Source organism: Ornithorhynchus anatinus, chromosome 2 (assembly GCF_004115215.2).
Source record: "Ornithorhynchus anatinus isolate Pmale09 chromosome 2, mOrnAna1.pri.v4, whole genome shotgun sequence".
Lineage (NCBI taxonomy): Eukaryota > Metazoa > Chordata > Mammalia > Monotremata > Ornithorhynchidae > Ornithorhynchus > Ornithorhynchus anatinus.
This window is the reverse complement of record NC_041729.1, coordinates 118,951,514-118,977,844: the sequence shown is the minus strand read 5'-3', so window position 1 is coordinate 118,977,844 and position 26,331 is coordinate 118,951,514. Positions and strand designations below refer to the sequence as shown.

The 26,331-nt window shown below is 41.4% G+C and overlaps 1 long non-coding RNA gene across 1 annotated transcript; it reads left to right on the top strand.

Moving 5' to 3' along the window:
* On the top strand, window positions 1-26,009 carry LOC114809171. Its single transcript, XR_003756941.2, has 3 exons — window positions 1-358; window positions 7,247-7,306; window positions 25,673-26,009. It is a non-coding gene; the product is annotated as an uncharacterized LOC114809171 (long non-coding RNA).
* Window positions 26,010-26,331: the final 322 nt, after the last annotated feature.

The following is a 26,331-nucleotide window of genomic DNA, read 5'->3' as shown; positions in this document are numbered from 1 at the left end:
ATTGAATGAATGAACTGAGAAGGGGAATGGTCAGAGAGATAAGGGTAAGTACTGGTGGAATGAAGAGGGCAGAACCCAGATGGAATGTAAAGACGTTGAAGGAGAGAAAATGGAGGCACAGAGTGTATACAACTCATTTGAGGAATTTGGACAGGAATGGGAGCCAGGGATCTATGATTTTAGAGGCCAAAGGAATACATATAAGGTTTGTTTTATTTTTTGTTTTTTGGTTTTTTTTTTCAGTTTAGGGGAGACAAAAGTATATGTGAAAGCAGAAGAGATGGAGCCACCAGTGAGTGAATGGTTGAATGTGGAGGTCAATGGAGGGAGGAAAAGCAAGGGCAAGTGTGTTTAGAAGGTGAGAGAGTATGGAGTCAGAGTAATGGGGTAGTGAGGGTAGATTTTGAAAGCAGGCAGGAAATCTCTTTTTGCAAGGTGGTGGGGAAGGAGGAGAGAGCAGAAGTACTGTGGAAAGGGTTTACTGGCAACTGAAACTTTGTAAGGTCTGTGGATATCTTCCAGTTGTCCTGTATTTGTTTCCATGGCCTAGTAGATAGAGCACTGTCCTGGGAGTTAGAAGGACCTGAGTTCTAATCCTGGCTCTGCTTGTCTGCTATGTGACCTTGGGCAAGTCATTTTACTTCTCGGTTACCTCATCTATACAATAGGTATTAAAACTCTGAGGCCTATGTGGGATAGGGACTGTGTCCAACCTGATTAGCTTCTATCTACTCCAGGGCTTATAACAGTGCTTGACACACAGTAAGCGCTAAACAAATACCATTATTATCCTTATTATTTCCTTACACATCATATCCATTATGCCCTTTGTGATAATAAAACCACCTTTTGATTCTGGGAGCTCATGTTTTCCAGTAGCCAATTCATCAGGGCTGTCGCAGTAATAAGGACAAGGCAATACCTTCCTGACTTGTCAGTGAAAAGTTATAGAATGTCATTGGATGGAATAAAAAGCTGTACTAATTGATAGATTATATCAAATGATTTACTCTTTGTGTTTCAGATCTGTCCTCTCTTACAGATGGAGATTAAATTGCTTTTGCATGATTTTATAGTCATAAAGTCATGTTGGTTGCTCCTTGGATCATATGCTCTTTTAGGATGTTAACTGATTGATGATGATATAATATCCCTCCAGATATTGATGACCAGTCTGTAATGACCTCGTCCTCTTGTTTTCCTTTGTTGAAGATCATCTCCATATTTACCCTTTACTTCCTCAGGGACTTCAAAAACAATGACTAGTGGCTCTGTAATAACAACTTCTAATTCCTCAAGAATCTCAGGATGCATAATATCAGGCCCTTCTGAGTAAACATGCCATTTCCTTCATCCTCTTTAACCATTTCCTTCCCCATCCTATTTTGGCATTCTAATGTTTCATCTTAAATGGGGCTTACCCTAGTCAGCAATTCACCGTTAATCTATTTTGACCTAAAGAAGGGAAATAAGCAACAAAAACATTTAAACTGACCCTGGCAGGGATCATCAATAGGATCAGAGAGAGCATCCAAATCCAGGAAGTGAAGCAATCAGGAAGTGGAGCAATCAGGAAGTGGAGCAAAGCTGCCTGGTTGAACCCCACAGTCAGAGTCAGGAAGGCAGCAGTTATAATAATGGCTTCTGTAAAGCACTTACTATGTGTTAACCACTGTTCTAAGAACTGGGTTAGTTATAAATTAATCAGATTGGTCATAGTCCCTGTCCCACAGGGACTTCAAAATCTAAGAAGGAAGAAGAATAGATCTTGCATCCCCATTCTACAGATAAGAAAACAAAGGACAAGAGAAGTGAAGTGAGTTGCCCAGGGTCACACAGCAGGCAAGTGGTAGACGTCTAAGTATTCTGAAGGAAGGTGAACTGGTTCCACACTAAAGTCAGGGCACCTGGAAGATTAACAGGGTTATTACTAGGGAAAGTTAGGGGGAGGTGGTGAATGAGATGGGAAGGTCAACAAGTAGAAATCAGAACTGGAAAATAGGGAAAAGCCAAAGCCTAATCTCCATAGAATACCTTAGCAGTCTGTACCTGATGGAAGTATGGTAGAAGCTAAGAGCCTTTTATAGGCTCTAATACAGGCTGCTTACAAGTAGGGGGCCTTCCAAGTTCTAGGTATTGACCTGTAATAGCTCTAATTCTGTTTCCAAATTGTACATTCCAAGCGCTTAGTTCAGTGCTCTGCACACAGTAAGTGCTTAATAAATACTAATGAATGAATGAATAAGAATAAACAAAACAGCTTTTGAAGATAGAGAAATAGTAAGGAAGAAAAGAGTTAATATTAATGGACAGTAATCCCAGTGTGGGCAAGGGATCGTCTCTTTATTGCTGAATTGTACTTTCCATGTGCTTAGTACAGTGCTCTGCACAAAGTAAGTGCTCAATAAATATGATTGAATGAACTTAATGATGATAGCATCAATAATAACTATTATGGTATTTAAGTGATTACTATGTGCTAAGCATTGTACTAGGCACTTCCTTGTTGAACTCATTCATCCATCTACACCCACTCCCTTGGTGAACTCATTCGCTCCCTTCAGATTGTGGCCTTCAGATTGTTCTTAAAAAGCACCAGAAAAGGAGACTATGTAACTGGAAGGGGAGTCACCATCCAGCTGCTAATATGATCTAAAGAGGCATTTTCTCAGAATGGATAGAAGCAAGTGGTGAAAACAGTAATTTGATCATTAGGCAGGTAGGCAGTTGGGCTTCTGACACCTACGGGGACCTAATCAGAATAATAGTTTTGGTATTAAAGTGCTTACTATGTATTAACTGTACTAAGTGCTGGGGTGGATAAAAGTAAATCGGGTTGGACACAGTCCTTGTCCCACTTGGGGCTCACTGACTCAATGCCCATTTTACGATGAGGTAACTGAGGCCCAGAGAAGTAAAGGGACTTGCTCAAGGCCACACAGCAAAGTGGAGGAAGGGCATTAGAACCCATGACCTTCTGACTCCCAGGCCCATGCTCTAACTACTACTCATACAGCATATCCATAGGCTATTCAAGGGGATGGAAAGAGGTTGATGATTGTGGTATATGGTAGTAATAACTGTAGTATTTGTTAAGCACTAATTTATACCAAGCACTGAACTAAGAACTGGGATAGATTCAAGGTAATCATCTCAGACACAGTCCCTGTCTCAGGTTGGACTCACGTTCTAAGTGGGAGGGAGAACAGGTTTTTATTTGAGCCTTTGTTTATAGAAGAGGAAACTGAGGCACACAGAAATTAAATGACTTGCTATAATGGTGGAAATAAACACATCTGCAAGGCAGGTAGCTTTCAATGATTCCAGTGACACAAATGAACCACCCTAAGCCAGCAAGTGCCACGCAGGTATTTATTCAAAGCAGCAGGAGCTAATGAGGCATTTTAATAGGAAAGGAATACTCATGCCCAATAAGGTGCAGGGAGATGTGGGTGCTGCATGGAGCACAGTGGGAAATTTTCAGGGACGGCCAACCGACTGGACATAATGAGTCTCAAAGGTGCTCTGGTCACGTGCTTACTTATGGAAGTGCACATACAACCCCATCTGTCCTGTCTGGGCTGCACCAATTTTCTTATCATGACAGATTTGTTCCAGGTGCACTGTGGAGTCACAGCTGCATTCCATGCACATGAGGGTATGGGGCAAGCCATGCCTTAGTGTCATGATAAATGGAGTCTTGGGACATCTCGGACCGTGTATCTGTGTTGCATCATTGATCCTTCCAACCAAAATGTTTGTATACACTCTGCACACTAGATTGGTTAAGTGCCACTTACAGTTCTCCTCTGCATTCTTTCTTTATTGGTAGTTGTTAAATGATTACGTGTCAAACACTGTTCTAAGCACTAGGGTAGCTACAAGTGAATTAGGCTGGACACAGTATCTGTCCCTCATGGGACACACAGTCTAAGTAGGAGGGAGAACAGAAGAACTAAGGCATGGAGAAGTTAAGTGACTTGTCCAAGGTCACACTGCAAGCACTTGACAGAACTTGGATTAGAACTCAGGTTCTCTGACTCCCCTGTCCGTTCTCTTTCCACTAAGCCATGCTGCTGCTTCTAGCTTCTCCCCTCACACTTGCCCAAGGTCATACAGCAGACAAGTGGTAGCTAGGACTAGAATGCTTGTACCAATGACTTAGGGAAGGGTAGCAGAAAAGTGCTAATAAATAAGATCAAATTTATGTTTTCAAATAAAAAATAGAAAGCTAGGATTTTCATGGATGTGTTTTCTATATTGAGGTCAGTTCCATGTAACAGGGTCTGGTGCTAGGGGTATCAACAACCGCATGTTTGGTTCTGATGTAGCCCTTACTTTGTGCAGGATACCTGACTAAGCACATAAGCTCATATCATAGAAAAGGACTCAGTCCCTGCACTCAAAGAACTTACAGTTTTGATGAAGAACTAACTCTCTTCCCCTCTTCAAAGCCCTACTGAGAGCTCACCTCCTCCAGGAGGCCTTCTCAGAGCCTTCCCTTTCCCCCTGCCCCTTCTCCCCTACCTGTTCCCTTACTCCACCCCTCTGCTCTTCTATTTATTTTGATGGTATTGATGTCTGACTACATGTTTTGTTTGTTGTCTGTCTCTCCCGTTTAGACTGTGAGCCTGTTATTGGGCAGGGATTGTCTCTATCTGTTGCTGATTTATACATTCCAAGAGCTTAGTACAGTGCTCTGCACACAGTAAGCAAGCGCTCAGTAAATATAATGAAATGAATGAATGAAGACATAGGCAGAGATTAAGTCCCAAAAGGTGGATGAAAAAGAAGGTGCAGAGAGGAGGAAGTTGTTGATACATTAGGAATTGGATGGCCCCCACCTTAATCAAAAAAGGCAGCCGACTGCTGCCCCTAATAATTTAAAGATATTAAAATAGTTTTAAAATGAAAACTGGAAGAAAGCTGGTGAGTGTAGGAAGAGAATTTTTTCCCAGGAGAGAAGTGATTCAGAAACTTGATATTACTGTTAGGTCCAGAAGAAATCAGATAGGCATTAGAAGAAAAGAGAATAGCTCATTAATGTTGGTATTTGTTAAGCGCTTACTATGTGCTGAGCACTCTTCTAAGCGCTGGGGTAGACACAGGAGAATCAGGTTGTCCCACGTGGGGCTCACAGTCTTAATCTCCATTTTACAGATGAGGTAACTGAGGCACAGAGAAGTTAAGTGACTTGCCCATAGTCACACAGCTGACAAGTGGCAGAGCTGGGATTCGAACTCATGACCTCTGACTCCAAACCCCGTGCTCTTTCCACTGAGCCACGCTGCTTCTCATTAGACTCCACATCAATCGAGGAAGCTGACATATATGGAAATAGGCCAAAAAAACCACCCCAAAACACAAAGCTAAAATATGTAAGTGCTTCATCACATCTACTAAATGCCCAAACAGTGATATTTGCGCATCTGTATGCTTGACAGCTAGTGAGGCCTGAGCTATAATTGGTATCTCTGAGATTTGGTGTGGGGAAGGCAACTAGGTAGATAGTGTTACCAGGCTAAAGGTCAGTAGGAAGAACAGGCATGGTACACAACCAGGGGAATGGTTCTGAATGCAAAAGACAATACACAGTGATACCCTAAGACCTTACCAGAAACAAGGTCACTAAGGCAACTCTTTGGATAGAAGCCCCATACTTACACAACAAAAATAGTGCAGTGGAATTGTTCTGTAGATCAAATTACCAGGATAAAGGAAGAAAGCCAAAACTGTAAGATTAGAGTGGATGCTGAAAAACTATTCAGAATGTGATATTGGTACTCTTCAATTATCCCCACAGAGATTGGGTGGGGAAGTGGAGATACTGTTGATGGATAGGATAAATGATTCTTTTCTGGAACAACTTGTCCTAGAAACCACAAGAAATGATAATTCACTGTATTTATTTCTGGATAGTGGACAGAACCTGGTGCAGGAATTACATATGAAAGAGTCACTGTGCACTGTGACCACAATTTAGCATTCTTTTTTGCTTCCCTTATTAGAAGCATAAAGATCATTAGAAGAACCCTCCTGGGAACCCCAATAAAATGCCTGTCATTAAACAACAAAAACAACCCCAAGTGTTCAAGCATAAACACTGTGTGGCTAGCTTGCAAAGTAATGAGATATAGAGGAAAAGTCATTTTTTAAAAATGGAAAGCTCTCCTGAGGGAGACAGGACTATCCATAAAGAGTGGCAGATCAAGTGCAAACAGGAAATTAGACAGGCCCCAAAGGGGTTTGAAATGCACTTTGTAAGGGATGCCGAAAACTGATAAAGGAATCTCCAAATTGAGCAAACATGGGAAGCCAATTTGGGAATCAGTAATGCTATTGATAATATTGGTGTAAAAGTTACACACAGGGATGGAATTGAAGTAATTGGGGTAATTGAAGAGTTCAGTGAATTCTTTCCCTCTATCTTTACAGGGAAATTGCTTTTTGTCCAAATTGTTTTCATAGAAAATCAAACAGTACAGGATGTTTTAGGCTAAATTGATGAGACAGCAGGAAATAGAGATGGAAAGAGAAATTCAAATGTCATTCAATCAATCAATGAATTATATTTATTGAGCACTTACTTTGTGCAGAGCAGTGTACTAGCACTTTGGTAAATGGTATTCGTTAAGGGCTTACTATGTTTCAGGCACTGTACTAAGTTCTGGGGAAGACACAAGCAAATCGTGTTGAATATAGTCTTTGTCCCACATGGGGCTCACAGATATGGATATAAATAAACTGTATTTGTACATAAGTGCTATGGTGCTGGGGGAGAGGCAGATATAAGGGGAAAGAAGAAAGGAGTGGGAGTAGAGGTAATGAGGACTTTGTTGGGGAAGGCCTCTTGGTGGAGATGTGCTTTTAATAAGGCTTTGAAGGTGGGGAGAGTGATCATTTCTCGAATATGAAGAGGGAGAGTGTTCCCAGGCCAGAAGGAGGATGTGAGTGAGGGGCCAGTGGTGAGATAGATGAGATCCAACAGTGCATAGGTTGGCATTAGAGAAGGAAAGTGTGCAAGCTGGATTGTAGTAGGAAATCAGGAGGTAAGGTAGGAAAGGGCAAGGTGATTGAGTGCTTTAAAGTCTATGATAAGATGTTATGATAAGATAGGGGATCCACAATTCTGATTACAGTGTGCATAAATAGACTGTCCTTTCTAGTGCCGTTTACATTTTTGCCTCTCTGTTTCATGATTCTCTTAAATCCTTTGTTCCACAAGAGCTACTTTTCTCAATTGCAGTGCACCTTGCTGGTCTGCCTGTTGGAGTTATCGCTCAGTTTTCAGCTGAGAGGAAATATGGTATGAATCTTTATTTTACTGTATCCTTAAAATATATCCTCTGTCCTCCTTGCTTTTGGTTTCCCAATTTCAGTTTACCAAATAGTAGCTGTTTAGATACCCTACTGACTTAAAGGACAAGTCAAGCAAGCCCTGATGAGAATATGGATATTTAATGTATTTGAGAATTGAAAAATTGCCATCTATAAGTATGGTTCCAAAAGGGATAGAAAAATTAACATTGAAAAAGTCTCATGAGAAGTTGGTAGAATAAAGTTTGATTTGTGAAAATATAGAAAATAGCAACCTCATGGGTCAATCAGTCAATTGCATTTAATGAACACTTACTATGTTGAGAGCACCATACTAAGTGTTTGACAGTGTACAATATAATAAGATATCAGAGACTTTCCTTTCTCACAAAGAGCTTACAGTCTAAGGGGCAAAAACAACTTCTGGAGAGAGAAAATCATACTTCCCCAAAATTCAAGAGTTCATTTGGATGAAGGGGAACTAGTTGGAAATCAGTGACCGTAATATACTCAAATTTTCAAAAGACATTTATATGTATGACACAAAAAGATTTTAAGAAAACTGAATAATAATGGGATTGGGTAAATGGATCATAATGAATGGAAACTAAACTAAAAAAGGGAAATTAAAGAGAGATAAGTGACTATTTTTGAAATGATCTGAAAGAGAATGAATTCCTCTGGTTCAGGTATTACTCTAAACTCTTCTGTCTGGTAAAAAAAAACTGTGTGGAAGTGGATAAGCTGCACAAACCGAACAGTGGCAGTTTTAGTGTGACTATGTTGGAGGTAATAACTCTAAGGATTTGATCCACACTACAGCTACATTCTCTGATCTACAATTATTAGTCATGATTGCCATCTTCAACTCTTCACTCTCCACTGTCTTCCCCACTGCTTTTAAACATGCTCATGTCTAACCTATCCTAAAAAAAAATACCTCCCTTGATACCATGGCTCCCTCCAGTTGTTGCCTCATCTTCCTCTTACCATTCTTCTCCAAACTCCTTGAGCCAGTTGTCTGAAGCCACTGGCTCCACTTCCTGTCCTCTAATTCTCTCCCTGACTACCCCTTCAATCTGGCTTCTACCCTTTCACTACAACAAAACTGCCTTCTCAGAGATCACCAGTGATCTTCTTCTTACCAAAACCAACTACATCTACTTTAAGCTAATTCTCTTAGACGCCTCAGCTGCCTTTGACACTGTAAACCACCTCCTTCTCTTGGAAATATTATCCAACGTTGGCTACACTGACACTGTCCTCTCCTAGGTTTCCTCCTAACTTTATGTCTATTTCACAGGCTCCTCTTCTATTTCCCACCCCTTAATTGTGGGAGTCCCTAAAGGCTCAGTTCTGGATCCCTTCCTATCCTCCATTTACACCCACTTCTTTGGAGAACTCATTTGGTCCAATGGCTTCAACTATCATCCCTGTGTAGATGATTTCCAAATCTACATCTCCAGCCCTGATTTCTCTCCTTCTCTGCAGTCTCACATTTCCCCCTGCCTTCAGAACACCTAAACCTGGACATCCCGCTGACACCCCCAACTTAACATATCCAAAATTGAACTCCTCATAGACCCAACCAAACCCTGGCCTCCCCCTGACTTTCCCATCACAGTAGGCAGCACCGCCATCTTCCCTGTCTCACAAGCCTGTAACCTTGGTGTTATCCTCAACTCCTCTCTCTCATTCAACCCACATATTCAATGTCTCCAAATCTTGTCAGTTCAACCTTCACAACATTGCTAAAATCTTTCCTTTCCTCTCCATCTAAATGGCTACCACATAAATGCAAACACTTATCTTATCCTGCCTTGACTACCACATTAGCCTTGTTGCTGATGTCCTTGCCTCCTTTCTACACTCTGCTGCTTGGATCATTTTTCTACAAAATCATTGAGTCCATGTTTTCCCAATCCTCAAGAAGCTCCAGTGGTTGCCCACCCACTTCTGGATCAAATAGAAACTCTTACCATAGGTTTTAAAGCACTCAAACACCTTGCCCCTTCCACCCTATCTTCCTGATTTCCAATTACAAGTCAGCCACACAGTTTGGCCTGGAAATGTGAGACCCGAGAAGACATATGATTGAAGTCTACAAAATCATGAAGATTATGTACAGGGCAAATAGAATTGTTTTTCACTAAAGCCCATGACAACAGAGGGAGTGGTCACCCCTGTTGCTTTATTACCACCACCAAGCTTGAAGGTGGTAAATTCCAAACAAAAATAGAAAACGCTTTTCTTCAAATGTATGGAATCAATTTATTAAACTTAGATGTGAGCCTCTTGTGGGACCTGATTACCTTGTATCAATCTCAGTGCTTAGTACAGTGCCTGGCACATAGTAAGCACTTAACAAATACCATTATTATTATTATTATGTTCTTTATCATTGTTGATTGATTATTGTCATTAGTGGGAAGTTGTGCAGGTTAAAAATAGCAGATTCAAGAAGGGTTCGTATACATTTATGGATGAATAACCTGTAATGAGATTTCTAAAGGAGGAGATTTGGATTAGATTAGGAAATTTAGAAGGTATATCCCTAATCACTAAAATGAATGTCAAGGAAGGTAACTATCCTGTTGCCAATGTGGATAATAAGGCTAATGCTTATTATTATTGCATTATTGCTTTGGGTCAGTAATGGTGTTTCTTGAGAAGCATCATGGTATAGTGGATAGAGCACAGTCCTGAGAGTCATAAAATCATGGGTTCTCATCCTGCGTCTGCCACTTGTCTGCTGTGTGCTTGGGCATGTTACCTTCTCAGTTAACTCATCTATAAAGTGGAACAGAGACTGGGTCCATCCTGATTTGCTTGTATCCACCCCAGTGCTAAATGCAGTACCTTGCACATAGTAAGCACTTAACAAATACCATTATAGAGAGGTGGCATGGCTCAGTGGAAAGAGCACGGGCTTTGAAGTCAGAGGTCATGGGTTCAAATCCCGGATCGGCCACTTGTCAGCTGTGTGACTTTGGGCAAGTCACTTAACTTCACGGTGCCTCAGTTACCTCATCTGTAAAATGGGGATTAAGACTGTGAGCCCCACGTGGGACAGCCTGTTTCCCCTGTGTCTACCCCAGCGCTTAGAACAGTACTCGGCACATAGTAAGCGCTTAACAAATACCAACATTATTATTATTATCATTATTATTATTATGTTCTTTTCAAAGTATCTTGTCTACCCCATCAATGTCCTCACTGGTCACCCTCCTTCCAACCTCTCCCCTTTCTAGTCCATATAATTTACAAAGTTTCCCCATTCACATTCTCATCATCTCCGTCTATTTATTCACTCTTTTTTATTCATTCATTCAGTCATATTTATTATTAATAATAATAATAATAATAATGTTGGTATTTGTTAAGCGCTTACTATGTGCAGAGCACTGTTCTAAGCGCTGGGGGAGATACAGGGTAATCAGGTTGTACCACGTGAGGCTCACAGTTAATCCCCATTTTACAGATGAGGGAACTGAGGCACAGAGAAGTGAAGTGACTTGCCCACAGTCACCCAGCTGACAAGTGGCAGAACCGGGAGTCGAACCCATGATCTCTAACTCCGAAGCCCAGGCTCTTTCCACTGAGCCACGCTGCTGCTTACTGTGTGCAGAGCACTGTATTAAACACTTGGGAAAGTACAATACAACAATAAATAGTTACATTCCATTCCCACAGTGAACTCACAGTCTAGAGAGGGGGAGACAGATGTCAATAGAAAAAACTAAAATTACGGATATATACATAAGTGCTGTGTGGCTGTGAGAGGAGGAAATGGCCAAGGGAGCAAGTCAGGGCACTGCAGAAGGGAGTGGGAGATGAGAAAAAGTGGGGCTTAATCTGGAAAGGCCTCTTGGAGGAGACGTATCTTCAATAAGGCTATGTAGAGGGGGATAGTAATTGTCTGTCAGATTTGAGGAGGGAGGGCATTCCAGGCCAAAGGTAGGAGGTGGGCCAGGGGTAGGCAGTGTGACAGGCAAGATCAAGGCACAGTAGGAATTCTAGTCCTAGAGGAATGAAGTATGCGGGCTAGGTTGTAGAAGCAGAGAAGTGAGATGAGGTAGGATGGGGCAAGGTGATAGTGCTTTAAAGCCATTCATTGGTGAGTTTTTGTTTGATATGGATGTGGATTAGCAACCACTGGAGATTTTTGAGGAGGTGGGGGTGTCATGTCCTGAATGTTTTTGTTGAAAGATGGTTCGGGCAGTGGAGTGAAGTATGGACTGGAGTTGGGAGGTTGGGAGGTCAGCAAGGAGATTGAGGTAGTAATCCAGGCAGGATAGGATGAGTGATTGCATTAACATGGTAGAAGTTTGGATGGAGAGGAAAGGGCAGATTTTAGCATTGTTGTGAAGGTGGGACAAACAGGATTTGGTATCAGATATGTGGGTTGAATGAGAGAGAGGAGTCAAAGATAATGCCAAGGTTAAGGGCTTGTGAGAAGGGAAGGATGGTAGTACCATCTATAGTGATGGGAAAGTCAGGTAGAGGACAGGGTTTGAGTGGGAAGATAAGGAGCTCCATTTTGGAGATGTTAAATTTGAGGTAACTGGAGGATAACCAAGTAGAGATATCTTGAAGGCAGGAGGAGATGAAAACCTGGAGAGAGGGAGAGAGATCAGGGGAGGACATGTAGATTTGGGTATCATCTGCATAGAGATGGTAGTTGAAGCCGTAGGAGTGAATGAGTTCTCCAAGGAAGTGAGTGTAGATGAAGAATAGAAGAGGACCCAGAACTGAACCTTGAGGGACCCCTATAGTTAGGGGGTGGCAGGCAGAGGAAGAACCTGTGAAGGAGATTGAGTATGAATGGCCAGAGATATAAGGAGAACCAGGAGAGGACAGAGTCAGTGAAGCCAAAGTTGGATAACGTTTCCAGAAAAAGAGGGTAGTCTACATTGTTGAAGGCAGCCAAGAGGTCGAGGAGGATTATGATGGAGTAGAGGCCATTGGATCTGGCAAGAAGGAGATCAGTGAAGCTCTCAGTCTCCATTCTTCCCAAGCTATCTTCTCACTGAGCCCTATTCTTGACCCTTCCACCATGTTGGTGCCCTTACTGCTGCCTGGAGTGCCGTCTCTTCTCAAATCTTCCAGATCACAGCTCTCCTCCTCATCAAAGCATATCTAAAAGACCACTTCCTCCAGAAGACTTTCCCTAACTCATTTTTCTTTTCCCCAAATTACATCCTCCCTCCTATCTTCTCAGCACTTTTGCATCACCTTAGCACTATTGTACTCACTACATCTAGTTGCACTTTTGTAAATATCATTTTACATACTGTATTTGACCACTCCTATTTGTCTCTCTCTCCAAACTGGATTTTCAGCTCCCTAAAAGCAGTGATAATGTCATCTTCTTCTGTTGTACTTTCCCATGCCCGTAGTAAATACAGTGTTCTACTAGATTGTAAGCTCTTGGAGGGCAGAGATTATGTCTACTTTCTCTGTGGTGCTCTCCTAAGCATTCATTACAGAGCAGAGCACACAGTAAACACTCCTCAAATACTATTGATTGTACTCAATAGATAATAAATACTACTGATTCATTATGGGAATTTCCTTTCTTTAAGAGAATAGCCCTTCTCTATTGCCTTTAAAGAGCTGAATCTTTGAATCCTAAAGCAAGGAGTGCAGAGGAAGCATTTTAAGGACATAGTAAAGCTGACCGTCAACTCCTGAGGACATACTTGCATGGCACACTGCCATCAAAAAGGTAGTTGCTATCTTCCAGAAGAAGCTTAGTATGGAGAGGTAAGAAGGTAAAAGAGAATAGAGTGCCCAGCATAAAAAAATAAAGAAAATAACACAAAGGACAGCTTTTTTGGGTGCCCAGGCTAGTGGGGTTTGTGGATTCCTCATTGGCTTTTCCAGCCACACTTACAAACACACACACATGCATAGTTAAATTTAACTGTCAGTGGTGTCCTTTTCTAATCTAATTTGAGGGACAACTATGAATATAGCATAATTTAAAAATACTGGGATATCTCTGTCTCATGCTAGTTGAATCTCCTTTCTCACTTTAACTTTTGTAAACATGCCCCTAGTCAGTTTTGCTATTACAATATTTAGTTATAGAATTAATAATTATATGTAATTATAACATAATTATATAATATTGCTAATACCAATAATAATGATAATGATTATAATTGCAGTATTTGTTAAGCTGATTTTACTATGTGCCAAATAGTGTTCTATTTGCTGGGGTAGGTACAAGATAATCAGGATATACAATATGAGTCAGAGGGAAAACAAGTATTTAAGCCCCATTTTAGAAACTGATTAGAAACTGAGGCAAGAGAACTTAAGTGACTGGCCAAAGTCAGACTCAAGTCCCACAGGCAAGTGGTGAAGCTGGTAGGACTTGTATAATTACTTACCTGCCCGCCCCCCCTGCCCCGCCATTTTAAATAGTTTTTGGAAACCCAATACAAGGGAAGGGCTATTATGTGGGAAATAAAGTCTAGCCATAAGAAGGATAGGAGAAAACAGAGAAGGGAAATAAGAGGAGTAGGAAAAGGAAGGTAAGAGGACACTGGTGAGGTGAATACTTACATAACTCCTATTGTCCTCTAGAGTAGTGAATATAATAGGCATTCATGAAATAGCCTCCACACCCATGTTGGGTTTTTGTTTGTTTTTGTCTTAATGCTATTTAATAAGGACTTACTATCTGCCAGGCTCTGTACTAAGTGCTGGGGTAGTTACAAGATAGGTTGAACACAGTCCAAGTCTCATGTGGGGCTTAATCCCCATTTTATAGATGGTGTAACTGAGGCACTGAAAAGTTAAGAAACTATCCCAAGGTAACACAGCAGACAAGTGGCAGAACCTGATTAGAACACAGGTCCTCTGACGCAGAGGTCCAGGCTTTTTCTATTAGGACATACTGATCTTCATTCTCATTCTTCTGCTCCTCCTACCCTACCTTGGCCTAGTGAAGGCAATTTTGAGAGAAAATGTGGTGTTTTATATTCAGTCAGCTGATCAATCAAATGGTTTATATTGAACCCCTGAATGCTAAGTACTGTACTCAGAACTTGGAGCTTACAATGAGGGAGACAGACATAAATAATTTATAAACAGTAAAAATAGGAGTAAGAAAAAGAAGATAGCAGGAATTAGGATAATTTAACTTGACTCTATGGTCAGGTTTAACTTGAACTTTCTGAAGTTTCTCATTTGAATTTTCAGGTGTTTCGGTTTAGCTGAGTTAGCATCTGGTTATCCTTTTTGTCCTGTTGAGGAATTGGTGTGGTGTGTTCCTGGGCTTACAGAACCATCTTTTAGGAAAAAAAAAAATCTTGGACTCCTTTGCCTTTTAGAAAAGTCTTTCTAAGATTGTTGCCTAAGATTGATGAAGCAAGTTTTACTAAAGATCGTCTAAAAACTTTTAACACATTTTCTCCTTTCAGGAGAGCACAATCAACTTGTGACCATCTCCACTTATATATAATCAATAATACTTTCATAGTAGTAAGATTTAAATCAAGAAGGGTCTTACATGATTTTTCTACTTTTTGTACTAGGAGGTTATCTCCTGTGCAATCAAAGAGCAGTGTGACAATTTGTGACCTCCCAAATTGCTTTTCCAGCACATATCTTGATAGCCCAGGTCTCCCATCATCACCAGATAATGACCCCAAACCATTTTGATGAATTGTTCAAAGAAGGCCCCATCCATCTTTTCTTCCACAGTTTGGAGGTCTATAATAGGATAGGATCGAGCTTCTTATTCTTTTCACCTTACCCTTCCCACCTACTCTGACAGGTAGTTTTGTGTTATTTCCCATCATTTATGGCAAATCATAGTGTTCGAGTCATCAGTCATTCAATCACATTTATTGAGTGCTTACTGAGTGCAGAGCATTGTTCTAGACACTTGGGAGAGTATAATATAACAAGTGTAGGTAGACATGTTCTAATTCCGCAAGGAGTTTATAGACTACAAGGGAGGCTGACATTTAAATATGTTTCAGACAAGTGATGTGGGGTTGTGAATAGAGACTACCAAGAGCTATACGGGTACAAATCTAAGTGCAAGGGTGACACAAAAGGAAGAGCGAGTAGGGAAAATGATGACTTACTTGGGAAAGGCTTATTGGAGGAGATGTGACTTTAAATAAAACTTTGAAGGTGGGGAGAGTGGTGATCTGTTGGATATGAAGGGAGTTTCAGGCCAGAAACAGGATGGGGGTGCAAAGTCAGGGATGAATTAGACAAGATCAAATTACAGGGAGTAGGTTGGTGTTAGTGTAAGAGTTGCGCAGTGAACAAATCAGATTGTAGTAAGAAATTAGCTAAGTAAGACAGGAGGTGGCAAGGTGATTGAGTGCTTCAAAGCCAATGGCAAGGAGTTTCTGTTGGATGCAGATGTGGTGGGTAATCACTGGAGGTACTTGAGAAGTAGTGCAAGATAGACTGAATTTTGTTTTAGAAAAGTGATCCAGGCATCATTGTGAATCAATCAGTTGTATTTATTGAGCCCTTTCTGAATGTAGATCACTGAACTAAGCACTTGAAAGAGTAAATACAGAGTTGGTAGAAACATTTCCTACTTACAGGAAGCTTACAGTCTAGAGTGGGAGAAAGACGTTCATTTGAATAAATTATGGATATGTAATAATAATGATGGCATTTGTTAAGTGTTTACTATGTGCCAAGCACTGTTCTCAGTGGTGGGCGGGGGAGGTACAAGGTAATCAGGTTATTCCACATGGGGCTCATACTTTTAATCTCCATTTTACAGATGAGGTAACTGAAGCACAGAGAAATTAAGTGACTTGCCCAAAATCACACAGTTGACAAGTGGCAGAGTGGGATTAGAACCCATGACCTCTGACTCCCAAGTCTGTGCGCTTTCCACAGAGTTATGCTGCTTCTCTATGTACTCAAGTGCTGTGGAGCTGAGGGTGGGGTGAATATCAAATGCTCAGATGGTATAGATCCAAATGACACAAAAGAGAAAGGGAACTGGGAAAAAGAGGGCTTAATTGGGGAAAGCCTCTTGGAGATGTGACTGAGATATGACTTTAGTAAGGCTTTGAAGGTGGGAAGTGTGGTGGTCTGATGTAAATGGACAGGGAGGAAGTTCCAGGCCATAGGGAAGATGTGGGGAGGAGGTCAGCATAAAGATAGGTGAGACTAAGTAACAGTGAGCAAGCTTAGTGCTAGAGGAGGAAAGTGTGCATGCTGGGCTATAGTAGGAAATCAGTGAGGTAGGAAGAGAAAATCTGATTGTGTACTTTAAAGCTGTTGGTAAGGAGTTTCTATTTGATGTGAAGGTGAATAGACAATCACCCTCAGTTCTTGAGGAGTGGGTAGATGTGGACTGACCGATTATTGTAGAAAAATGATCTGGGCAGCAGAGCAAAGTATAGACTGAAGCCAAGGAGGTCAATGAGGAGTCAGATGCAGTAATCAAGTCAGGATTAGGTAAGTGCTTGGATCAGCATAGAAGCAGTTTGAAATGGAGAGGAAAGGTTGGATTTTAGTAGTCTTGTGAAGCTGGAGCCAATCCTTGCCCACTCGTACCCCACCTCCCTTTTCTCCTTCTACAACCCAGCCTGCACACTTTGCTCCTCGGTGCTGACCTTCTCACTGTGCCTTGATATCACCTGTCTAGCTGCCATTCCCCTGGCCGACATCTTACCTCTGGCCTGGAATGCCCTCCCTCCTCAAATAGCTTAGACAATTACTCTCAGCCCCGCCTTGAATACCACAATTTAATTATGAAAGAAACAGAATGAGAGGCCAGCGAGATAGGAAGAGAACCAGGAGAGGACAGTGTTAGTGAAGCTAAGGGAATGAGAGGCCAGCGAGATAGGAAGAGAACCAGGAGAGGACAGTGTTAGTGAAGCTAAGGTTATATAATGTTTAATTAATTAATTAATGGTGGTATTTGTTAAGCGCTTACTATGTGCAAAGCACTGTTCTAAGCACTGGGGGATACAAGGTAATCAGGTTGTCCCACGTGGGGCTCACAGTTTTAATACCCATTTTACAGATGAGGTAACTGAGGCACAGAGAAGTTAAGTGACTTGCCCAAAGTCACACAGCTGGCAAGTGGCGGAGCCGAGATTCGAACCCATGAACTCTGACTCCCAAGCCCACGCTCTTTCCACTGTACCACGCTGCTTCCACAGTGTTGAAGGCAGCTGAGAAGTCAAGGAAGATTAGGATGGAGTAGAGGCTGTTGGTTTTGGGAATTTGGGGGTTGCAATCTCTACATACAGGCTGGAAGATAGGTGAGAGGGGCAGTGATGAGCCTCCAACACTCCTGGGTGTTCGTCAGTTCCTGCTCACTCACAAAGGCAATATCAAGAAAAAAAGGTACCCTGTAAGAGCAGAGTAAATCTGAAACAATTCACTTTGAATTTAGAAAATGACCAAGTAATCCCGGTCTCCACATGCCAGTTTAATTGACAGCCAGCGAAATATACTGTGCATTGTTGATTGTGAGTGGTACTTTGTTGTGACTGTTGAGGATGAATTATAAATGAAGGTGCTAGTAGTAAGTTCTCTCAAGTGCCATACCTCTCTCTCTCTCTATATATGTATATATATTTTTACACACACACACACACACACACACGCAAATACACACACTTACTCAGTTTAGATGCCAGTTTCCTTGAGGGACATCCTGAAAGGAATAATACCAGAGCATATTAATGGAGATGGTTCATTAAAAACAATCCCTGGAATCGAATTTGGGTAGAAATCCTCAAGGTGTCAGAAAAGAGAGTGAAAACAATACAGCCACATTGCTTTTATCTCTTTGATACCATGTCCAGGTTTAGCATAGGCCCCAAACAGTGCTTAAGCTGTAACTCCATTACAAGAGGAGATATTGACTTTGGCATTATGGGAGACCTAATGCCAGTTGTTGAAGCTAGGTTTTACTGATTTTTACAACAGACAAGATTTTTGTAAAACCAGACCTGCAGTTGTCTTCTTTACAACAATTTTTGCTGGACCATCTCACCTTTCCCTCCCCTTGGCAGCTTGACAGCAATTGCTCATAACCTCACTAATGCAAACATAATTGAAGGGAAATGTGGAATGTCAGAGTGAAAAATATTTACTGAACCTAATTTGCCTGGCCCTGCCGGCAGGAAAACTTGCTAATACTATTTTTTCTTGTATTTCCCTTTATGTAGTTGCCCTTCATATTCAAAGAAGATACTACTGATGATGAAATTCATCTATGAGTACAAATGAGGTTGTAAAGGCCCAAGTGGGATCCACACTTCTGGCCACATTGTTCACACTAAAAAGCTGTACTTTGTTGTGTTACACTTGATATTTGCAAAGCCCATAACCTTGGCATTATCCTCGAATCACCTCTATCATTCAATTACATATTCGATATGTCAATCAATTACATTTTTGATATGTCACTAAATCCTGTCACTTCTACCTTCATAAGCTCACTAAAATACATCCTTTCCTCTCTATCCCAATTGCTACCATGCAGATCCCAACCACTTATTCAAACAATAGGGAAGAGGAGTGGTGTAGTGGATAGGGCCTGGGAGTCAGAAGGTCATGGGTTCTAATTCCGGCTCTGCCACTTGTCTGCTGTGTGACCTGGGGCAAGTCACATAACTTCTCTGTGCCTCAGTTACTTCATCTGTAAAATTGGGATTAAGACTTTGAGCCTCATGTGAGAAGGAATATATCCAACCTGATTACCTTGTATCTACCCCAGTGCTTGCTACATAGTAAGTGCCTAACAAATGCCATTATTATTGTTATTATTATTATTATTATTATCCTATCTTGCCTTGACTACTGCATCAGTCTCCTTGCTAATATCCCTGCCTCCAATCCATACATCAGATCAGATTGTTTTCTAAAAAAAAAGTCAGTCTATGTATCTCCCTCCACAAGAATCTCCAGTAGTTGTCCATCAACCTTTGCATCAGAAATAAATTCCTTACCATTTGCTTCAAAACACTCAATCACCTTGCCTCCTTCTATCCTATTTCATTCCTACTGCAACTCGGCCTGCTAAATTCCCTCCTCTAATGCCAATCTTCTCACAGCACTGTCTCACCTATCTTGCCTTCACCCATGTCCTGCCTTGGGCCTGGAACTCCCTTCTTCATAACTGACAGGCCACCACTCTCTCCACCTTCAAAGCTTTATTAAAATCACATCTCTTCCTAGAGCCCTTTCCCAATGAAGTTCTCAGTGTTCTGCACACAGTAAGTGCTCAATAATTATGATGATTGATTATTTTCTCTTTTGCCTCCTTGTCTCTTGTTCCTTATGAAAGTTTCACTAAAAGAAAACAGCCGCTTTTTTGATAGCAGTGTGTCCTACTGATCATCAGCTATGTGTCTGTTTTCAGCTGGGATACCACACTGACTTACGAATCATGTCCTTAAAATATTTCTTGCCCTCCTTGGAACATTTTGTTATAATTCAGCATATAACCCAGTAGGTTGAGGCATTGCAAGCAGAGTTGTTATTTTTTTCCAAGCAGGACTTATATTTGCTTTCCAGTAGACTTGGATATACGTCCATCTATAAGTGCTATCCTGTGTTGGTTGAGTCTCTACCCAAGAGGCTGCCATCAGGCTGCCTACATTCTCAGACTTGACCTGAAGTGTGGTAGGGTAACCGTCGAATTAGAAACAGCGTCGGACATAAACATGATATTAGAGTTCCTCAGGCAGGTTGGAAGGAGGGAATAAATATTTCATGACAACCTATTCTGTATTGTCAAATAGGACAATCCCAATTCAATTTAGCCTGGCCAATTCTAATTAGGAGTGGAAAAAATAAACCCTTTCAGAAAACCAATAAACCATTCATATTCAGTGACTGCTTATTGTGTGCAAATCACTGTTCTAAGCACTTGGGAGAATATAATATAACAGAGTTGGTAGACCTGTTTCCTGACCAAAAGGAACTTAGAGTCTATAGAGGGACTTAGTCTTGCTCTGTTCAGACGCAGCTAATGTTTAATAGAGGAAAAAGTGCTTTAAGTTGGTCAATCAATGGTATTTCTGGAGTGCTTATTTTGTGCAGAGTTCTGTACTTAGTGCAAGGGAGAGGCTTGTTGTCTGTCCACAATCCATCCATCAACTGCATTGAGCACTTACTATGAGCAGAGTACTGTACTAAGAATTTGGAAGAGTATAGTACAAAAGAATCGGTATACACGTTTCCTGCCCATAATGAGCTTACAGTAGATTTTTGATATAAGCAAAAGTGGTATGGGTGGTTATGAAGTGTATAAGTTCTGAGCAGGTGCAAAAGTACTAGGTTGGGTGGACACATCTAAAGAGAAGAAAAATTAATTGGTCATAGCCTCTTGGAGGAGGTCATATCTTAGAAGGGCTCACAGGTGTTCAACTAAATACTACTGGTTGTTAAATTCTGCAAGTTTTGCAAGCCATCATAGTGTTCAGTGAGTGCTTACTGTGTGCAGAGGACTGTACTAAGTGCCTGGGAGAGTACAATAAAATAATGAATTGGTCTAAGCATAGTGTAACTTGTATTCAATCATATTTATAGAGCACTTACTGTGTGCAGAGCACTGTACTAAGCACGTGGGAAAGTACAATATAACACTCTATGTAACAGTATAACAGAGCTGGAAGACACATTTCATGACCACAATGAGCTTACAGTCTAGACAGATATTAATATAGAGGACTAAATTAAGGTTATGTACTTAAGTACTGTGGGCCTGAGGGAGGGGTGAATAAAGGGAGCAAATCAGGGAGATGCAGTAGAGAGTGAGCAAAGGGGAAATAAGGGCTTAGGGAAGGCCCTTTGAGGGAGATTTGCTTTCATTGAGGCTTTAAAGGTGGGGAAAGTAACACTGTTATAACACTATTTCAAGGGGAGTCTCAATAGGAGGAAAAAGTGCTTGTAAACATTTCATCAGACTTGTCTTACTCCTTTAATCCCCTGTGGAGACATACATAGATAAATAACAGTTGTGTTGTGTAAGGATGAATATTCAGTACATCATTGAATAAATACGCTATTTATAAATGTGTAATGCTTCTCTATACACATGTATGCTACATATTTTTAAACCCACGTAAAATAGTGCATAGAGTACTTTTCCAAATCACAAGTCATAGAAATGTGAGAAGCCTGAAGAAGGCACATCTTATGCTGTCAAAGCAGAAAATCAACTCAAGTAGTAAGTACTATTACCATAGCATGAACTCTTAGCTCAGGTTCAGGGTGGTTGTTTAGATCATTTTAGCTGTATTAATGTCAGAAAAATTGCGTTTGAATTTATGCCTTTTCTTTAATGTAATGTCCATTCATGATTAACCAAAATAGTAGTAAGGAAGTTTGAAGTGTAGTCCTAATCACAGTTTAATTGTGCGGAGAACAAGCTCCCTCTGCTCAGTGCTAACTTAGATCTTGGGAATGTCAAGCTAGACTTAACATGCCAGTATCTCTCTCATTCTTGCTCCTATTGAATGATCTGCACCTGAGCTCTCCGTATATTTTCTGACACTTATTGACAATCTACAGGCCTGAGAAAACTGTTGAACAGTTCACCTGTGGTAATGATGACAAACGATGACAAGGCAGCAGTGTGTAGTGCTAACTGAACAAAGGTTTTGGGTAGCATCCAGGCCTCAAGATTGTGGCAATGCAGACTCCCATTTTATTGACATCAGCAGGTGGATTTTTATCTATGGGTTCTGAATGCTCACTACCTGCTAGAATCTCAGGTGTAGGAGTTAGAAACTTGCTGCCATTAACCCACCTACCTCATTCATGTTTCAAGATAGACTTCTATTGGCTTCACAGCGTGGCACAGTGGAAAGAGCCCGGGCTTGGGAGTCAGAGTTCATGGGTTCAAATCCCGACTCCACCACTTGCCAGCTGTGTGACTTTGGGCAAGTCACTTAACTTCTCTGTGCCTCAGTTACCTCATCTGTAAAATGGGGATTAAAACTGTGAGCCCCACATGGGACAACCTGATCACCTTGTATCTCCCAGTGCTTAGAACAGTGCTTTGCACATAGTAAGTGCTTAACAAATACCACCATTTATTTATTTTTATTTATTTTTTCAAAGCTCTCCACCACCTTGCCCCCTCCTACCTCACCTCCCTTCTCTCCTAAATCCCAGCCTGCACAGTCCACTCTTTTGTTGCTAACCTCCTCACTGTGCCTCATTCCCGCCTGTCCCACCATCAACTCTTGGCCCATGTCCTACCTCTGACCTGGAATGCCCTTCCCCCTCACATCTGCCAAACTAACTCTCTTCCCCTCTTCAAAGCCCTACTGAGAGCTCACCTCCTCCAAGAAGTCTTCCCAGACTGAGCCCTCCCTTTGTCTCTGCTTCTCCTCCCTTCCCCATTGCCCCTACTCCCTCCCTCTGCTCTACCCCCTTCCCCTCCCTACAGCACTTGTATATATTTGTACATATTTATTGCTCTATTTTATAAATTATGTCAATTTCTCTATGGTTCTATTTATTTTGATGGTAGTTATCCCTGTCTACTTGTTTTTTGTTGTCTGTCTCCCCCTTCTAGACTGTGAGCCCATTGTTGGGTAGGGATTGTCTCTATCTGTTGCTGAATGGTACTTCCCAAGTGCTTAGTACAGTGCTCTGCACACAGTAAGTGATCAATAAATATGATTGAATAAATGACTGAATGAAAGATAAGATGCTGAAGTAGTTCCATGAGGCAAATGAACAAAGGAAGGCATTAGGCATCTGCTTACATACATCCAGGCAATTGGTTGACAGCCCTGTCCTGCTATTTTAAATTGAGATGGAAAGACTCAAGGCTCAGATTTACTGAGTGTGGAAACACATAGCTTACTTTTATTTTCTTTCTTCCTCTTTTGTGAAAATCTGCTTCATAAAGAACTAGGTCTTATTCACTAAAACAATTACTTTGATTTTTCAATCATTTGCATTCTCTGGAATCTACCAATATTAATAATACCTTGTGTGTGTGTGTGTGTGTGTGTGTGATAAAGAAGGAGAAAAAGCAAATTACCATGTTCTTTTCAAACTGAACATTTTCTAGGTGCTTGAAAGGGAAATTAAGCTCTCAGAGAAAGTGTAATCTTAGAAAGCATTTATCATAAAATGCCCCTTTCATTATTATTTATTGAAATTCAGAAAATATAGTTCAGCCTGGCTGCTTGAAAAGAATAGATCTAAAACTTTTCTTTTGTTTCAATTCTTATCATATTCCATGAACCAATGGATTTTCTCTTGTAATATTTTCCTTTAAATCAGGCAAACTTCCAGTCGGTCTTCTACCTATGTGAAGAGGCACTGTAGTGCCTCTTAGCTGTGAGTCTTCTTGGGGATAGAACTACCTTAAAGAAACTCATCTCCAGTCCCCTAGATGAAATTGGGGACAAAAAAAGAAAATTCCAAATAATTTCCAGAAGTTGTGAACTGTTCCCACTTTTCCTCTCTTCCCAGGCCTCCCATTCTCTTTGGTATAATACTTCAGGTAGGTTGTGCAGACTGCCCACTGAACCTCCTTCTCTTCACCCAATTAAATAGGACAGCTGTCACTTGCTGTCAATCAATCAGTGGTATTTATTGAGCACTTACTATGTGCAGTGCATTGTACTAAATGCTTGGAATAATAATAATAATAATGATGATGTTGGTATTTGTTAAGTGCTTACTATATGCTGAGCACTGTTCTAAGCATTGGTGTATTCATTCATTCATTCATTCATTCAATAGTATTTATTGAGCGCTTACTATGTGCAGAGCACTGTACTAAGCTCTTGGGATGAACAAGTCGGCAACAGATAGAGACAGTCCCTGCCGTTTGACGGGCTTACAGTCTAATCGGGGGAGACGGACAGACAAGAACAATGGCAATAAATAGAGTCAATGGGAAGAACATCTCGTAAAAACAATGGCAACTAAATGGAATCAAGGCGATGTACAATTCATTAACAAAATAAATAGGGTAACGAAAAATATATACAGTTGAGCGGACGAGTACAGTGCTGTGGGGATGGGAAGGGAGAGGTGGAGGAGCAGAGGGAAAAGGGGAAAAAGAGGGTTAAGCTGCGGAGAGGTAAAGGGGGGATGGCAGAGGGAGTAGAGGGAGAAGAGGAGCTCAGTCTGGGAACTCCTCTTGGAGGAGGTGAGTTTTAAGTAGGGTTTTGAAGAGGGAAAGAGAATCAGTTTGGCGGAGGTGAGGAGGGAGGGCATTCCAGGACCGTGGGAGGACGTGACCCAGGGTCGACGGCGGGATAGGTGAGACCGAGGGACGGTGAGGAGGTGGGCGGCAGAGGAGCGGAGCGTGCGGGGTGGGGTGGTGTAAATACAAGTTAATCAGGTTGTCCCACGTAGGGATCACAGTCTTCATCCTCATTTTACAGATGAGGTAACAGGCACAGAGAAGTTAAGTAACTTGGCCAAGGTCACACAGCTGGCAAGCGGCGGAGCAGGGATTCGAACCCATGACCTCTGACTCCCAAGCCTGGGCTCTTTCCACTGAGCCATGCTGCTTGGAAGAGTACAACAGAATTAGTAGACATGTTCCTTGCCATCTAGACTTTAAGCTTACTCTGGCATAGAATATGTCTGTTTTTATTAAAATATTGTACTCTCCCAAGCATTTGGTACAGCGCTCTGCATACAGTAAGCGCTGAATACCTGAAACACACTCCCTCCTCAAATCTGCCGGACAATTACTCTCCCTGCCTTCAAAGCCTTTCTTAAGGCACATCTCCTCCAAGAGGCCTTCCCAGACTAAGCCCCACTTTTCCTCATCTCCCACTCACTTCTGCATCACCCTGACTTGCTCCCTTTGTTCTTCCTTCCTCTCCCCACCCCACAGCACTTATATATAAATCTGTAATTTTATTCATATATATTGTCTATTTGTATTGATGACTGTCTCTCCTGCCCCCTAACCATAAACTGTGAGCTTGTTGTGGGCAGGGATTGTCACTCATTATTGCTGTATTGTACTTTCCCAAGTGCTTAATACAGTGTTTTGCACACAGTAAGTGCTTAATAAATGCAATTGAATGAATGATTGACTGACTGCCCTTCTCAATCTCTCTTCCCATTGTTCTGCTAAGGGAAACTATTGGGAACCTTGCTGTCTTCCCATTGTGACATTCCAGACTTCCATGAGGGGCTGCTTAGGTTTTAATCAGTGGCAATGTGTGGCCTATACCAATTTTAGGCTGCCTCTAAAGGTGCCCCTCACTACTGGCCTTTTTGTACTTGTGGAAGCAGTGACCTTCCAATCAATCAGGGGGCCAGGCCATTTTGCCAGTACGTCGTGTCACCCTTACTACATCATCCCAGTGCCTAGATCCTGACTTGTCTTTCCTTATTTCTGCAGAGGGATTGAGCATGCTGCCTCCACAAAATGAAGAATAATTGGCTACAACTGTGGCAGTTACTGTGACTATCCTGCTGAGCTGAAAAAAGCCCCAAACTGTGCTCTTGAAACCACAGGACTCAATGGCTTTTATTTTATTATTGTATTTATCCCTATCCTGGTCTTTTAAGCTATATTGTGTTCTGATTGTTTAGTTTTTTCTTTATGTTTCTGTCACCAGTCCCCTTTCCTCCTTTTTTCTTAGACTGCAAACCACAGGAGGGCCAAGGACCCCGTTGAATTCTCACTCAGTGCATTCTTTCCCAGTGCTTATTACAGTACTTTTCTCACCATTAAATGCTATTATTATTACTACTACTACCACAGTCATCGGTAATGATAATTTCTTGTTCAGATTAATTTGTTTGCTACTTATGTCATTTTCAAATAGTGAATAGAAAATGTTTGTATTCTTCAGGGCAACAGAAAATATCACCCTCGTCACCGCCAACCAGTACTTATTAAGGGATCATCACATAAACAACACTGTACTGAACACAGAGAGTTGGATGTTAATTCCTATTGAGAATGACAGATTAACTTTAGTCTCGGTACTTTAGTATCTGATTATAGGGCTAGTGGCATGTACAGCGTCACTATCATGGTCTCATCCCTGCCAG